The sequence below is a fragment of the Micrasema longulum genome, unplaced genomic scaffold (assembly GCF_059751315.1).
Source record: "Micrasema longulum isolate JH-2025_06_02 unplaced genomic scaffold, ASM5975131v1 h1tg000133l, whole genome shotgun sequence".
Taxonomy (NCBI): domain Eukaryota; kingdom Metazoa; phylum Arthropoda; class Insecta; order Trichoptera; family Brachycentridae; genus Micrasema; species Micrasema longulum.
Genome location: NW_028277339.1, coordinates 1,832,233 through 1,850,396, shown reverse-complemented (window position 1 = coordinate 1,850,396; position 18,164 = coordinate 1,832,233). Strand labels below are relative to the sequence as shown.

The 18,164-nt window shown below is 31.0% G+C and overlaps 1 protein-coding gene across 2 annotated transcripts in view; it reads right to left on the bottom strand.

The window, feature by feature from the left end:
- Positions 1–18,164, bottom strand: part of Epac (Exchange protein directly activated by cAMP) — a 489,842-nt gene that overhangs the window by 202,142 nt on the left and 269,536 nt on the right. The gene's annotated exons all lie outside the window — the stretch shown is intronic.

Genomic DNA, 18,164 nt, shown 5'->3' with positions numbered 1-18,164 from the left:
TCCATGAGATAACGATAGTATATTGTTTTGGATGCTCTTGTGTATGCCATTACAAAACATTTGGAAACATTGAAGAACAATTTGTTTTGTTTGCTCCATTGAATTATATTTTGAATGTCACACTGAAGTTTAATACAATCTGAAGAAGTCAGTATTTCATAAAAAATTTTTAGGTCGTCAGCAAATAAGAGAAAATTACAAAATTTTATGACTTTACCAATATCATTTATAAAGATTAAAAATAACATTGGTCCCAAATTAGATCCTTGAGGAACCCCTGAAGAGGTATTAAATGTTTCAGATTGATACAGTCCATATGACACATATTGCTTACGATCTGTAAGATAATTTGTGAATAGCTTCAGAAGAATGTCGCTAAAGCCAATCCTCTGAAGTTTCAGAAGCAAAAGTTGGTGATCTACCTTATCAAACGCTTTGGAAAAATCGTTGTACGAACATATACGAATACATTTTCACATATACCCTCACCCTCGCTTTCACACCCTAATACATACCCTCATACACACACCCTGACCCGCCTCCTCACATAACACACACATGCACCCTCACCGTTCGCTCTTACATACACACACAAATTCTAATTCTATACCCACTTGTGTATGTATAATGTATTTTTTTGGATATCTGTTATTGGTTTCACTTTTTCTTTTGGATGTAAATGTATATTTACTGTATTACTGATGATATCAAAATAAATGAAGTATAATAAAAATATAAAAACACAATTTTTGTTCCAATGCGCTTTCTTTAAGCAAACAGTGGGTAACGAAATAAAACGACTAAAATCTTGAAACTGCCGATTATTTCGATGTCTCTTAATTTCGTATTCCAAATTCTCAGCAGCGTATATGTTTCAAGAATCCACCCACGCAATAATTAACCACCCTTTGCCGTGATGGAATCAGAATTTTAAATTGGTTTCCGAATTCTACCCCGAGTATTCTGGCTGGTGTAAAAATGGAATTAAATCAGTTCGTAGGGGGGGGGTAGGGGCGTATTGTGTGAAAAGGCGGGATTCAGAAGCACTGCCGCTTTAGGGCGATTACCTCTGGTTATATTTACCTCCAGCTTAACGACCACGAGCAAGAGGCTCTTGATATCGAAATCTTCCAATTGACATTTTGAAACCGCACGTAGATTGAAAATGTTATTCCGAAATCGTATTTTTTAAGATTTAATATTAATTCATTTATTTATATTGCGATTGTGGTCAGCATTGCTAAAATATTGGATGAAAATATTTAAAACATCTAAAACGTACAGATAGTGCTATAAATGGAATGTAAATACGAAATCTTGCAACGATCAGCTTCCAAAGCATACAAAAAGAAACAACTGCCTTATTGCCTATATATATATACATTTACAAAAAACATATTAATTTGTCAGTGGCTTGGATCTTTAAGGGCCAATGTCGTAAATTGAAATATTACAGGAGAGTAATTGTTTCGCCATTTTGTGTCGTAAGAATGATCTGTTTAATGTCGTTGATAACAAACATTGATAAAAAATATCACAACGCATATATTTGCATATAAAAAGTTTCATAAATCAGTTTTTAATTGACACCCACCATCTACAAAATGGTGGCAAGAAAAAAATGAAATCAGACTTTAACCCTTCTAGATTCGAACCACAGATGTATCTTTTTTGTGTTCAACTATGTATGTAGGATTCATTCCGATGTTTTGTCTACCAATGCAGGAGTCATTTTTAGTGTAAACTGTGTGTTTTGTTAAAAAAAATATGTCTTTACATAGTAGTTATCATGTACTTTTGATTTTATATCCATTACGCTCTAACGCATCTGAAATTTTGTTAATTTCTTTTCCTTTCGCCAAATCTTCGCATATTCGTGTCGCTCTTATTGTAAAGTATTTTTCAGTGCTCGATTTTGTGCTGATTGATGATGTGAATCAGCATGTAGGTATCAGTTTGTATAGATTGATTTTCTGTACACCGAATGACCAAGACTAAAATATTACAAAAAAAAACACACAAATAAACAATACAAATTTAATTAATTTAAAATAAAACTTAATAAAACCATAAAATAAAAATAAAAACTTTAAAAATAACCATAAAAAAATTGAATGAGATCTGTACTGCTATACGAAATTAAATAAAATAAAACATGTTTTAAATATACAATATTAAAATACAACTAACATAATTAAAAACAATAATATTTACAATGAGAGAACGGCCGTAAATAAATACGGTCTAAAAGATGAGCTCCAAACGCGATACCGAACTCCTGACAAACAGACGGAAGAGTGTAAAATTCGTATAGTTGACCATCGGATCCACATTCCACGCTGGTAGCATATCCTTTGTCAAACCATTCAGTATCTCATCTCTGGCATCATCCAATAGCACACAGTGCCACAGGATGTGTTTGGCCGATTGATAGTCATCTCTGCAAGTACAGCCCGAGTCCAAGCTTATTAAACATGCCACTAAACTCCTCATGTCCCGAAACCATTTGTGCGGTATGATGGTCAAACACCAAGAACTTACTACACATCCTGTGTCTGATGGGAAACAATATAAACAGAGATGATAGGATGCGTTTTAAATCATCCTGGTATTCAATTATAAAGAAATCACTTAACTCTTGTGTGGCTGTGATATCACACTATTCGATATAGAACACAAGATTGGATATATCTCTTTTTTTTTTTAATGATGAACTCGTATTTTTTGTAATTTTTAAATGGATATTAGCACACCAAATTTAAAAATTAAATTTTGCATAACTATGCTGGATGCGCGAAGAATGAATGTCCGCTAATTCAGCAAAACATTATCTGTATAAGAGAGAGCACGAAGATAGAAGTCACAACAAAGAAGACAGAGACGCTGTTCTGCGGCGGGTGTTGTCTAAAGCAGATTTAGTCTTCAGCCGGTTGATGACAGTGATGGGGGACGCACGCGCGTAACATGAGCGTGGTATTTGTAATTTTTAATTTGTTTTGTAATAACAGGGTCAAATTATATGTTTATTCGCATAAATTATGGAACAGGAATAATTTAACAGTATGTCTCCATGTTTTTTTTTAATGTCTGAACTTTAGAATATTCCGTCTTTTACTAGTACCGCGCGCAAAGAAATTATTTACCACAGTCATTTACGAGTTAAAAGCTTAGACTGTAGAAACAACTGCAACACGATACAAACCCTTAAACTTTTTTAGTACTTTGTTACACGTCTATCTACACAAATAACATCAGTCCCGATGATGAACGCTGTAATGCGATCCGAAATGTCGGTAATGAGTACGAATGACACATGGCAGAATAATCCAGAAAAACCTATTTTTCCTTGATTTCTTCTCAATGTTTTATTTCTTTTTTATAAATTATATTTATAACTTAATCTTTATATTGTTTAAAACGTAGTATTTGACTAAAATTTATTTAACAAAAGATGGTGGAGTTTTATAATTGAGAATATATATAAAGGATGTTGTCAATGCTTATTTTCCAGTTTTATGTGTTCTTGTTGAAGTTCTAAAAATAAGATAAAATATCACGAAAAAATCCGTCTTAATAAAAATATATAATTATTTAAGTATAAGATGAATATTTCTTTAGTACAGTGTATTTGATTAAAATGTAATATTTAATTAAAATTCAAGAACATGATAGTTGAAGTCTCGAATTGATCATGGTTTGCCATAGTATACTAATATTTTACACTTTCTTCTTCTTCTAGTGCCTTGCCGGGTCTCCTCAACGTTGGCGATTTTTACAGCGAAATCATATGTATCTGTCCTGCGCGAATTTTACATTTTGCAGCCAGGACGACTGCTTATTGGTGTACTCGCCGTAATGATTCCTGGGAAAAAATGAGCAGAGTGGTGACCACCTAACAATATTAAAATAAAGGACGTATTTTTTAAACATCACGATAGGCCAAGAGAAAACATGAAAATCGTAAAACATTATATTGTAATACGAACTTGGGAGATATCACACCAGATTATTGTGATTTCACAAGGAATTAAACCCACATCCCTCGTGCATCTGACAAGCGTCTTTTAAAATTACACGATAAAAGCTGGCTCAATTAAACAGAAATAAAATATTTGTAAATGTATAAGGGTAGAAACTTACGAAAAATGAAAAAGGTATAAAAAAAGGTTGTTATGAAATTGCAATATATAATTAACATCATAATTTATATGGGTCGCGAATTTTTTCAATCCTTTTCCACGTTTTTTCGTAATAATTATTTTCCCTCGCTAAAATACAAGGACGAAACAAAACGGCTTTTTGTTTAAGGGTTTTATTTCAGAACCAAGGAAAAACAACGCAAACACGACCGGGTAGAAATGTTTTGACGAAAAAACACCCCCGTAATATTTAGTTCCCCTCGTCAAAACCAGGTGTGAGATGAACTGAGAACCGCGTGAAAAGGGTAATTTCAAAATAGAATTACCTTAAAGCAAACAGAGACAAACAATTTGAACAAGAATTACTGTAGCTCTGTTAAATTAAGTATTACATTTTCCTATCTACAATTTCAGGAGTCGAGTGTAGTTAGATGTTTTAATTGTTAAAATAACTTATTGTATAGAAATTCTAGATACACAAAAATAAACTAAAAACAGATTTTTTTACATGCAGCGAATACTATTAACTATCCATAAATAAAAAATATTTATTCATATGAATTCATAAAGATAAAGAACAAGAAGTAGTGAATTCATGTTATAATATTCATTTATTTGCTATAAATACTGTAATCGTCTTCAATAATTTATTTGTGTACAAATATATGAACACAATATTTTTGTATTATTAGTGTGGATAGATAAAAAACATCTAAAACACAATTCTTATACTACAAACTTTGTATGACAAAACAAATATAAAAAATGTATACAATATATTAATAACAATTATATAAGGTTTTTAATACGGTTTTTTCGTGTTTTTAAATTTTGATGTCACACAATGTTAAATATTTGCGCAGTGTACAACCAAGAAGCTATCAATTATTTACTAATTTGTTGTGAAATAATGAAGGAGAATAGATTTTTTTAATTCTGTCATTTTTGTAAGATTTTCATATTTTTTGTATTACCTCATTTCTTATAAGATTTCCATATTGAAATCATCTCTAGACATTACTAAGACTCAACAATTTCAACGTGCTGTGTTAAATAAAAATTAATAAATGCCGCCTACCTCAGAATCGATATTTACTATACATAGTGAAAAAAACAGTGTCTAATATGATGAATATGATAATTATAATTTAATTAAACATAATTTATTTTTTATTTTTTATTTTCTTTATAAACGTCGACTTTCGGCACTAAACTGTATATGGCCGCAAACACCGTAGATTAAATAAAAAAAACAAAAACGTCTGTTTATTTTTTTTCAGGACCAACAAATTATTATCCATTTATATTATGTTTGGGTTTGAAAAATACAAAAATACTATTTTGTTTGAAAATCAAGATTGAAAGGCGTTCATCCGAAAAGTTTGTTGAAGGGTGAAAACACAATTCGTAAAAAAATGCTGTTTAATACAGTCATTTTGTAAACCAGAATGAAACTTTTAATTTGATCGGTTTTTTTTTGTAATTTTTAAATTCATTTACACCATAGATTTCATAATGCATGCGAGATTTTGTATACCCACGCACAGGCCATGCCAATGAGCAATTTTGTTGTTTTTATGAATACAGTGATATATTATATATTATGTAGTAAAAAATGTAACAAATGAAAACAAATGAAAACAAATAAAATGTAAATAAACAAATGATATCTCATTATGAGAATCACTTTTAAAGGCACCAAAAGCTGGATCACTGGAGACCCTTTTTTATTTCCTTGCGTTTTTCCTAACAAATTTTCCAAGTTATGGGTTTAATTACTTTGTTAATTAACTAATTGTTTTTTTTTAATTAATGGGTTATCATTAGTAATTCAAGAGATAACAATTTTAATTTATAATGAAAATACTAAGATAATAACATTAAAAATTCTTTTCGCTTCTATATAACGATTTGAAAAAAAAACTTCATGCTAAGCTAGACCTACAAATTGTGTTATATTATGAAAATACTTTGTCCAGGCAGATGAAGAATACAGTTCAGCTTTAATATGATAGTGTTATATAACTTTGACCAACGTATAATATTCTGTTTTCGGTTGGTTGGGAGATATTGTTTTAAGCAATAAGACCGCCAATTAACATATAAAAGTAAATTTTACAGTACGTTCGATAAAAGTAAAACACAAATTTACCAGATTTTGAAGGATAAATATAATTTTATATATCGTGATATATATAATGATATTTACTCTTGACATATAACCACATTCTAAATAAATACTTTAGGAGCCTTGGTCTTGTATCATAGAGATCTAAAGACATTGCGTTCAGATTATTCATCGGTATAGGAGGGTAGCCATTACCCCACAATTAGTGTTTAACTAGAAAAAAACAACGACTCATCGGTCAATTGATCGATCGCATAATGTTTCTATATCACAAAGCGAATTATTGTGCGATAAAACTACGTCTTTCTTTAGTAGATTGGCCTACTCAATTATGTTTAAAATTAAACGTGGATAGTGCTTTAACTTGTTAAATAATACACTTTACGAGGCAATTGAAGATTTGGTTCCAAAAACTATCACTAAAAACCAAAAACACCCAATTTGGTGCACCCCTTCCATTATAAAAAGTAATTAAATAAAAGAGCAAGATGGACAGAAAACGGAAACAAACAAACCGTATTATGAAATTATTAAGAGTTTAAACTGCTTACACGTGAAACTGGCAGATGTAAGGATGAAAGCTGAGTGAACGCGGTTGAAATGCGATCTCTTAGACAAATTTGTGGGAAATCCATGTATGACAGGGTTAGGAATGATGAAATCAGGCGAGCGTGTAAATCTTAGTCAGGTAATTGATAAGATTAAGAAAGGGTCTACGAAATGGTTTGGTCATGTAGAACAATTAGATGACAAAAAAATGGTAAAACAAGTCAATATGGCGAAAACAAAAGGTAACGTGAGACGAGGACGACCAAGGAAGACGTGGCATGATCAGATAAACCAAAATCTTAAGTCTGGTCATGGCAAAAGAAGGCAAAACCGAGGGGCATGTATGACAAGATGTATACCATGTGTTCTCCGTTTTATTTAATATTATATTTTTTATGTTTTTTTTTTGTCGCAGTTTTTGGTATTTTTTTATATTTTTACCCTCTTCTCTGTAGCCATTATAAATGTGAATGTGAAATCTGTACTTGGTCTTACTTTTTAAAATTGTTTTTTAATACCTTGTATTGTATTAATAAAATACTAATTGATTTAATGAATAAATCACTAATTTATTATTTGTCTTTACGAGACATTCGTTGACCAATTGGGAATCCCCTCGGAACAGAGTAATAATATACAGCAACAGCCGCCCTAGAGATTTACTTTTCATCCTTTGGTTTGGTTCAGTCCAAACATAGAAATAGGCTTAGTAATGAAAAGGCCGAAAAACTGTACTCTTCTTAAATATTTCAACCAACACCCTGTAGTCAGACATACTGATTTGAATTCAGTTTGAGATGCATTGGACATAGACGCTAATAAAAAATTCTAGTCGATTGATGATATTCCAATAGTTAACTTAATAGGATATTGATTTCTGATTTCTTCTTCGTAATTTTCCTTCTTGAATATAAAAACATTTATATAAACTACCAAATTAGACTGTATTCTTCACTTCTCTTTCTCTTAAGTAAAAATCTTTAATAATGAATATCATATAATACTTAAGTTAAGAATAAGTCTAATTTGGTATATCAAATTTGTATACGCAAACGAGGGTTACCTGAAATGTTTCCAACCTCAATATGAATATGACACCACTTGTCAATGGAATGTATTTGCGCATGCGTCGAAAGATACCCATAAAAATTTTGGCAGTTTTGGACGAGCAGTTATTTTTTGACAGTTGTTTGAGTATGTTTCAATAAGTGTTTTTGTGAAAATGGAAAAATCTTGTATTGAGCTGTTATTAAATATTTATTTTTGAGAGGCAATACGCCTACGTTTATTAGAGATGAGTTGAACACAGTTTACGGGAACTCTGCTCCATTGACTATAGAAAAATTTTGGGCAGCTGAATTTAAACGTGGACGTACCAGCTTGGATGACAATGAAAGTTTGGAACGGCCAAAATCTGCAACCACTGAAAATAACATCGCCCAAGTTCACCAAATAGCGCTGGACAGCCGTCGGATTAAAGTTAAAGGGAAATAAAAGATAGTTTATTAATTATATTATTAATACAATAGGATTGGACCAAACATACTCAACCCCCGACTTTAAAGACAGTTTGTACTAAACAAGTTTTTACTGCATACTTTCAATATTCAATAACGACAGGCGCCGACGCGCAGTTGGTAAGACGTCCACCTGTAAATCTGGCGTCGCGGGTTCGATTCTCGCCAGTTGCCAGAAATATTTTTTTCTCAATTGGTTTGGGTATTTTGGTGTATTTTTCATTACTTCCTTCCATATCCCCTTTATCCCACCTGCTGATAAGCCTCTAAATAAAGGCTTAGTGGCTTATTCCTTTAAAAAAGAGTTCAGAAGTAAAGTAGTCGTTTTGTTTGGATTATTATGACATTTATTTTTTTTAATAAAAGAAAAATACTTAAGTTCTTATTATTTACTCAAATATTTCTATTTTAAGACCTTTTCCTAAAAGCCGTATGTAACTTGTGCTGGAAAAATGGAAATCAAGTTGTGGTAGAGTGGGATTTGAACCTCGGACCTTTGTACCGTAAGTCCACAATACTACCACGGAACTACAACCCGGTTTATACTTTTAATGTTATGTTCTTGTCAAAGAAAATATGTTTTTCTAGTTTTCTGTAATATATTCGGTGCAAATGAATCGTCTATTGAAGATTCCATATCCGGAAATTCAGACTATAACAACGCGATTACTAAAGTTCCTACGGGTAAACTTTTGGGATCATAAAAATGTTTAAGCTTCAATGCAAACTTCTGTAAAACATTATTTCGCCGAAATTCGTAACTTCATTACTGTGAAGTAAAATAAAATAACGCTTCGTCTGAAACCGGGTCCCAGAAGCAAGCCATGAATAATTCAAGTTATTCTTACAAGAGACGAATATTGGATATATGCCGTTCATTTGATTTGTGAATTCACAAAGAAACTTGCTTTATAATGAAGTTAACAATAAGTTTTACTGATTAAACATTTCAAAATGGCTTAAAGACTTTGTACTTGGCAGGTTGATCAAATGTATCAACACAATTTTGACATAATATTATCCGATACAAGTATTATTTTTTATATTAGAATAAAAATAAAAGATGAAAAAAAAATGGGTGCATTGATTGAAAATTCAAATGATTTTATAAAAATAAACTTAAAATTTTTTTATCGACCGTCGAGTTAAAAATATCGAAGTAATGATTATTAATTACTGATTAAATCATTAGTATTTTGAGTGTCTATGCACACATACTTATAATTAGTTATTAATACTTGTAAATAAATTGGTAAGCTAAGTTGACAAGTTGCGCTGCTTTTGACAAGTTAAAATATATAGTTGGAAACAAAGATGCGTCTACAAATTTAAAAGCTAAAGTCCATGATTCGTTTATTTTGCCAGAGACGACGTATGGACTGGAAACTATCTCTCTCGCTGTCGGAAGCTTACAAAGGTTAAAGTGCGTTCAGTGACAATGGAAAGACAAATGTTGGGCGTCATTCTTCGTGATATAATTAGAAATTTGGAAATTATTCGCTGAAAAAAGTCATTGACATCGCAGAAAGAACAGCAAAGCCAAAGTGGTAGTAGGTGGGACACGTGGCAAGACAGAACAGTGTCAGATGGTCGCCAAGAATCCTGAAGTGAAGGCCTTAAAACAACAAAAGAGTAGTATGAATACCACACACAAGGTGGATGGATGACATTATCCAGCTTGCGGATCGTAGATGGAGCGAATAGCCCAAGATAAAAAATATTGGAAGAGTTTAGAAGAGACGGTGGAACAAATGTGGCCAGCAGTAATCATTGATTAAATATAATAACTGCTCACCAACATACTCGTACATAAAAATGTAAATTTTGTTTGAACGTATTATACATAATGTCTATCAATTTTACAGAAATATTTCAATTTATCAATTTAAAGTAACGTCGACATAAATTGACGTTTTCCGGTTGGACAAGTTTTCATAAGTGATCCCTATTAACTTTGATGAATATTTTCACCACGTAGAACCTTTCCAAATGACAGTTAGTCTAGTTTCCCAAACTTCTGGGGAGATTGACGGGGTGAGGGTAGAGAAGATGGGGTGCGGACCAAGGGCGGCCCCGGCTAGAGATAAATTCCTTTGAATTCCTATAAATGCTTTATAATATTTAACAGCAAACTATTAAAACCGTCGTAACTTTTTCCATCAAACTTAATCATTTGAAAAGGTTTATTAGAGATACCTGCCCCGCATAGTAGATTACCGTATTTTTAGTAGTAAAACGTAACTTAATAATCCCAAAAAAGGTTTGTGCACGGGTAAAAAGTCGTAAAGTTCAAATTTAAGAAATAACGTATTATTATTAGAAAAATTACAATTGTAAATATATTACAAAAGAGATGAAGAACAGTCTAAAAAAGAGACTATAGAAGTCTAGGCATTTACAGGGCTAATGATTTGATTTGGCTGGTTTCAGTGGCTACTTGACACACTGTGTAACATTCACCATTCTCACAATTTTTGAACATCTATTTTCCTTTCATTATTCTTTTTAACTACTTCATTTAATTCAATCAAGACAATTTCAACACCAAGGATTAGTAACACTACTTTCCCTTGATGGAAAAGGAAGACAGATATTAACAGATTGAAGAATTGAATAGGTCTAATAGAGAACGTTACACAGTGTGTAAAGTGGCCACTTTATCACTGCCAACTTATTTTGTTTTGTATCCAGAATAATAAATTCTTTACTGTTTTTTTAACGTAAGTCCATATAATGTATTATCTCAGAGTAATAATTCTAAAGAGAAGCCCTTAAGTTATTTTTCACATAAGAAAAGCGTTTCAGATTTTTGGTTTAGTTTGAGTTTAGTTTTTAGTTTAACAGCAAACGTGTGATGGACGGTTTGGTTTGTGTTTGCAATTTCTTAACCCAAGTATTGTTGTAATCTGCAGCTAACTTCCTGGTCGATAATCACAGAATTGTTTTTCTACGTATGGGTGACTCTATTCGGTTGTTACTCTAAGAGTATCATAGTAAAATCCAGATATTAAAATCGCAGATAATGTTATTAATTGGTTATTGTTATCCTAATCAGTCAGCCCAAAACTAACAAACGATCTAAATACATGATCCGCATATTATGATCCAACTTCGACTATATTGTTATTAGTTATTAAACAAGAGTGCTTTAATGAGTTTTTCAAAAGCGTCAACGTGAAGCTGAGTATTTAAAATTTCGCATCCACTCATAAGCAAAAGCTCAAAAAATAGACCAAGTCCAGTTTTTTTTTTAAATTTCCGATTAAAAGGATGGCAGAAAGAATGATCGATCTTGGAAAGATAATCAAGTTGAGTCGGCATTATAATTTTGGTTCGGCAATGTTCGTGGATGTTTGCTTTATTTTGTTTATTTATTTGACGATTGTAGTCTGCATTGATGTACGGGCTTTTAACCCATCACGTAATTCAGACTGTAAATATAAGTTATAAGTTAAAGAATAGAAAGCAGATAGCTGCTTAACTGCCAATATGTACAAAAAATAGATGCATATTAACTGCATACATATTTTTAATCATTTCATTAATTTATATATTTTGTTAATTAACGACCAAAGGGTATTTAAAAAATCACACATGCTAACGTCCTTAAAAATATAACACAAATAATCGAATAAGTAAATCCGCAGAAAAAAAATATAAAAAAGGGAAGATACGATAAAAAAGTTAAATAACGTAAAAAGAATATAGGTAAACACAAAAAAACAGTAAGCATGTAAACAAAAATTCAAAGATATTAAATAATGAAATGAATTCGGTAAATAAAACAAAGAAAATAAACTGTTACGGTAAGCAAGAAACGTTATTAACCGATTATTGTAATCAAAAGTTACAGGGCCGCGATTATAATCGGAAGTTAAGGACGTCATACCTTCACTTTGATGTCATAGTTAATGATAAATATTCCCGAGCAATCGCGAAGATACACTATCGACGCTCTATCTTCGAGTTTTGGGGAGGTACATCGATATGTACCAAGGGGACTCGTACGCCACGGCACATATCTACGCACTAAAATGACATACTATCATTATGACGTCATAGCTCTTTGACTTCGTAATCGCTCGGGAGGATATATCGTTATAAATTCTCTAGATACACTAGAGAATTTATAACGATAAATAGAAGATACACTACCGACGGCCTGTCTTCAAGTTTTGAGGTACGTACATTTTTATGTACCGACGGATCTAGTACCCCGCGGTACAAATATCCACTCATTAAAAGAGCCAAAAATTTCGTTCCACCTAGCTAAATTCTAGCATAATTGTCAGTTAATTCCAATGGCTAAATTTAGAGATAATGTGGCCAGATGCTGCCCTTGAACACATCCAAAAACATTGCCACCCTAAAAGGTACATTTGATTATTATATTTTTTCCACCTTTTTTGCTATCTTCCAGAGTAAACGTATCAAGATGTCAATAGAGCTAGCTTTGCATTGCCTTGGTAGATAAATACAGACGAAAGTAAAGCATTCCGTCTTGGTAATTATAAAAAAATATATTTTAGCGAGCATTTTTTGCATCAATTGGGATTTATTTGTTTCTAATCGCTTTAGAGAGACTACTTTTTTATGACCGAAGTCTATTTAAAATATGAATGAGAACTATATTAAATTTTAATTAAGTAAGCAACGCGGAGTAAATTTTCGACGTCATTAATTAGTGGCATCCGATCATATGACATCAGTGTCGGTTCAAGATAGACAGAGATAGTTAAGAAGTTAAATTGAATTAATTTTTATAATCACTTGCGCTTAAGCCTACTTTACCTGCAACGGAAAATGGATCTAAACCCACGAATCGTTCTTACTAGTTTTGAAAAAATGTGGCAAAACGTTATTTTCGTATAGAATTACATTTTTTTTTTACGGAACATTTTCTCAGGCTCAGTGGAACACTAATTTGGGAAACCCTACTTTAGAGTAAAAGACATGTAAGTCAACTGAATGCAAATATAAAACAGAATTTGTATTTAATATTTTTATCAAGAGAAAGCACGGAAATGTGAATTATTATTCATAATTTCTTGTTGTTTATTTGGGATCTTTTCCAGGAAAACAAAATTGGAAAAGTTTTGAATTGACCATCCATTTTACGTACTCAAATTATACTAAGCGTTTTTTTAGTTTTTATATTTCAGACTACCAGAAAAGAAAATGTACTTTTCATAACTTTGAATACTTTTTATGAAAGATATTGTTATGCATGGTAAATTTCATATTTGGGGTACTGATTTTATTTAATATTATAAAAAGGTTTCGTAAAATGCTTCTTACTGACAATGATTGTTACTTTTAATTCAATCATTTATCCCAGCTCTAATCCAGAGACTATCAAATTTTCACATGAGCTAAATTTCTAATGACTTTTATCTATGTATCAATGACTTGTTTTTAAGTTTTCTCAAATGATTTGAGTCAAACAGTGCACAAAGTAATAAAAATAAGTTTCGTATAGGAGATATACTCTAAAGGTAAAAAAAAATTTATGAAGAGAAAATAAAGGCGATATTAATTCCATTCAAAATAGTGGATGTTCGTGTTGCTACTACTCGTATGACAGATAATTGTTGTCATATTCCAGGAAATTAATTACCAACTCACAATCCAGGCAAATATTTTTTTTATTGATTCTATGGATAAATCTGAACATTAGGTACAGAGAATTGTTACCGAGACAAAGCAATCGAGAGTTTTTTAACGAAAATAAGTACATCTGAAAATTGATTCTAAAAATAATAAGATATTTATATAAATTACTGCATAAAGCTTTTTTAATGTTATTATTCTTCGCATGCATATACTTTGTAATGGAACACACTGATATTATGCATTGTTGTAACTTTGATTGAAAACTATTTATTTAAACATATTGACATATAATATAATTTAATGAATAATTAAGAAAACAAAATTAAAACAATGAACAATGCTAAAAATGTATTGCAGGTATTCTCATTCTCAATTAACATGAAAGGGGATATTTTAATATTACTTATCTTAAAATAAATTGCTTCGCCTTTTTTTGCCAATCTCTGAATCTACCGAGGACAGATTTGATCATGAAATTTATTTAGGGTAAAGTTTACTTTTTCAAAATTATCACTCTCTTCTGACGAGTATTGTTTTGAAAATCAAAAGTTATCACAGAAACGATTTAAAAAAACAGAATAATTTTTGTTTAACAACGGAATACTTTGGAAAATTTTGACTAGGAACAAGAAATTTTTAATTATTCTCACCATTCTGAAAGACCGTCGATGACGATTTTTCTGTTTCATTTAATATTTGTTTCATAAAAAATAAAGAAGCAAGATTGACGTCTCCTGGAGGCGTCTGGTCATGTCCACATGCTCGATTTAATAGCGGATGTAGAAACGAAAAATAATCAAAGAACCTAAGTATGTTTATTACACAATGTTGAAAAAAAAAAAAAACAAATTTAATATTCACATGTGTAAAAATCTGACTACGAATATAAAATATAATATATCGATCCAATCAATATAACGGACAAAATAGCATTTTTTTTAATGTTTAATCAATCAACTTTTGTATCATATAAATCGGTAAGTAGCAAATATAGACACTATTCCAAATTAGATTATTAATTTTTAAGCGAAAAGAAAAATTTCCTCCGTAAAAATAAATGCTCGAAATATTTGCCTCCGTATTTCTGGAAATTAAAAGGGAATTAAATAAGGAACAAAGCTTTGATTTCCAAAGTTTTACAAAATTTTACTCAAGAGAAAGAAAGAATAAAGTCACCTTGATTTTTCTCTGAAACATTTTTTGAATGATAAAACATCGGGTATAATGGCCGTTTATTAACATTAACATTTTATTTTTAGATATTTACAATAATAATTTATGTACTTTCTTTCATATCTACGTATCGATTTGATATAAATTAAACGGGTGTCAGAACTTACAGACGAGTTGAAAAGTATAACGATTAGTCAAATAATTGACATAAATTAAGTCACGTGACAAATAATAATAACCTAATGGAAATGATTTTATACCTTCAAAATTTTACATATATTTTTTTACACATCGTACGTATTTTTTAATTTAAAAAAATCACATTGACCAATAAATTAGGTTTAATTATCAAATATTTTTTATGTTATTTATATTCGGTGTTTTTGAGTTTGATAGCATGAAACTTGCGTATAAAACAAGCTACTTTGAAAGTAAGAAATTATCGCAAGTTTATACAGGATCGTGTACTTTAGTGTGCTCGGGACATTTTTATTATGAAAGTTTAGAAAGACGAGAACATTTTGTACCTCTGCTCTTGTGATGGCGCAATTACGGCAACCGTCCTGCATTTACTTAAAAAGAAATTACGGTCTTCTATCACGGTTTAAAATTCAAATAACTTTTGCTTTACACTTTAAAACCTACTTTCGCATTACAGAAGCATACATTTAAAATTTCAGATTTTCACGTGCGTATAATAAATATGATAATTCAGTGTATGGGTTCTCAAAATAATCACTTAATATTTATTTAATTACCTATCGATTTCTGAGTGCTCCTTAACCCGTTTTAAAGGTTGGTATTTTAACACTGCAATATTTCACTGCAAGCGGTGCTACATGCATGATTTAGGGGTTTAACTTTCAATGACTTGTATGAAGGGTAAATGATAACAATAATCTAATTAGATGTTATTATTTTTTTAAATTGCTATAAAGGACATAGGCTGTTATGATACAAGTAAATACAGCCTTTGCTACCATTCGTGTTTGCAATATGGCTATGAGGGTAAATGGCAATATCCGACAAAAGCTTTCCGTATAATTTGAGAAAATGACAGTGGGGCTGTGGAAGTAGTAAAGTTTCATTGAATTATAATTAAATTATAGTAAAATCGCGATATATGAAATTATTTTTTTTAAATGAGTAACTTGTTTATCGACAAAAAAGATTGGTTTTTGAATAAGGAAAACCGATAGGAAAACAACGGTCTTTAAAACAGTTTCGGGTATGTGGAGCAAGTACTTTCACTGCAATATTTCACTGTCTCTGGACGCAAATTCATATATTTAGGAATATGGGGTAAGGCGTATTCCCCACACGATCTATTTGGGATGTTTTAAAATCACCTGGGCCCTCGTTATTGATAAGCACTGTTCGATTTCGTAACGCCACAAAATCACTCCTGAGTAGCGCCTACTTACGTCACTCAACACAAACATTTTCGTTTTCACTGAAGTGTCTTGGCCATGCAATAAAAAAATCCTATCATAGAATTTGGCAAGTTTTGGTTATTATTAGGATGGATAATATTTCAGGTATCTCTATCTGACACATCTGCTATTTATGAAGCTAATTTTAGTAGATTCCAAATCATCCCGAAAGGGTAAAGTATCGAGTATTTACGAATATACTTCCTGGACTGGCACCTAAAGCGTAAGACTGACCGCTTTATCTTTATGTAAATGATGATCAAGGTAACTACGTTGCACCCTTGGATGCTGATAGGGGGTTGATTATAATGATAAAAATTGTATAAACAAAAAAGCCGTTTTTAACTGTCTTATAAAATTCCAGATCAAATGTTAGTAAAAGTAAATTCAATGTTATTATTACAAAGGAATGCCTATTAAACTAAGATTACGCATAAGGCATTCCATTGTGATTGGTGGGTCATTTGATTTCAGAATTTGATCAACTTTAAGTTTTAACTGTGTTATCGAAATTTAGTCACAAAAAATAATAGTTACAAACAACTTTTAAACAATACAAAGAACCTTTTTATTCTACTGTTCCCAAGAAAAAGCCAAACAGTCAATTTGTTTCGTGTAATTATTATACAAAACCCCACGTTCTATCTAATAAACTATTCTAATGAGAAATTACTAATGAGACAATATTAATGAGAGATTTTTTGGGTTGTTAAGCATGTAATATTGAACACTTATGTTTTTTATAAAATAATAGTCCAATAAAAAATGTAGAAATAAAAAAGCATTGTGACTAGGACAGAGTTTTGTGACTGGTGGAATTTTTAAATAGTAAATATGTGTAAAATAATAGTTTCGATAGAAATAAGTTCGTTGTTTTAAATCATATTTTTATTTAGATTTATTTTTAAAAGGTCGTTTAACAATGTTAGTATTATATTAGAGCTCAGAGTAATAATGCGCCAAGCCATAGAGGAGCCTAAATGTAGGAAAACCATTCTATGACTATTGGGTATTAAGTTAGCTACAATTCGCAGCAAAACAATGGGCCGTACTTTATTCGAGAATTGCCAAATAGATAATTATTTGCATTGTTAATACTTTTGAATATGTAATTGTGTATTTGTTATTGCAGGGTTATTCCAATTTATTTTTTTATAATTCGCCTATATTTATTTTATAAAACTGAAAATACATGTTTGTGTTTATTTTTTCTTTTATTTATTCGTTTTATTCACAAGATACTCATATTACATTTATTGAGACATTAATCCCAACTCTATGGAACCAAAGTCCTGTGTTGAGTTTGTTTGTTTGTCTGTCACATCTCCGAAACGGCGAGTCGTAGCGGCCTAAAGTTTGAACACGTCATATTAGATATGATTTTAAGGTTAACGTTGATATTTTTGAGTAAAATTTGAATCAACCTCTACTCGATAAAAACTTAAACTTTATATGGATGCTTAGTGCGGTCACGACATATTGCCCGTAATCAACTGTCATTATCAACAGTTAACATACTTTAATTCACAAATTTATCCCCTTAATGGAGAAAAAATAGTATCTGAAGTAAAAATGTAAATATAATAAAAGTTTTTAAGCAACATAATACGCG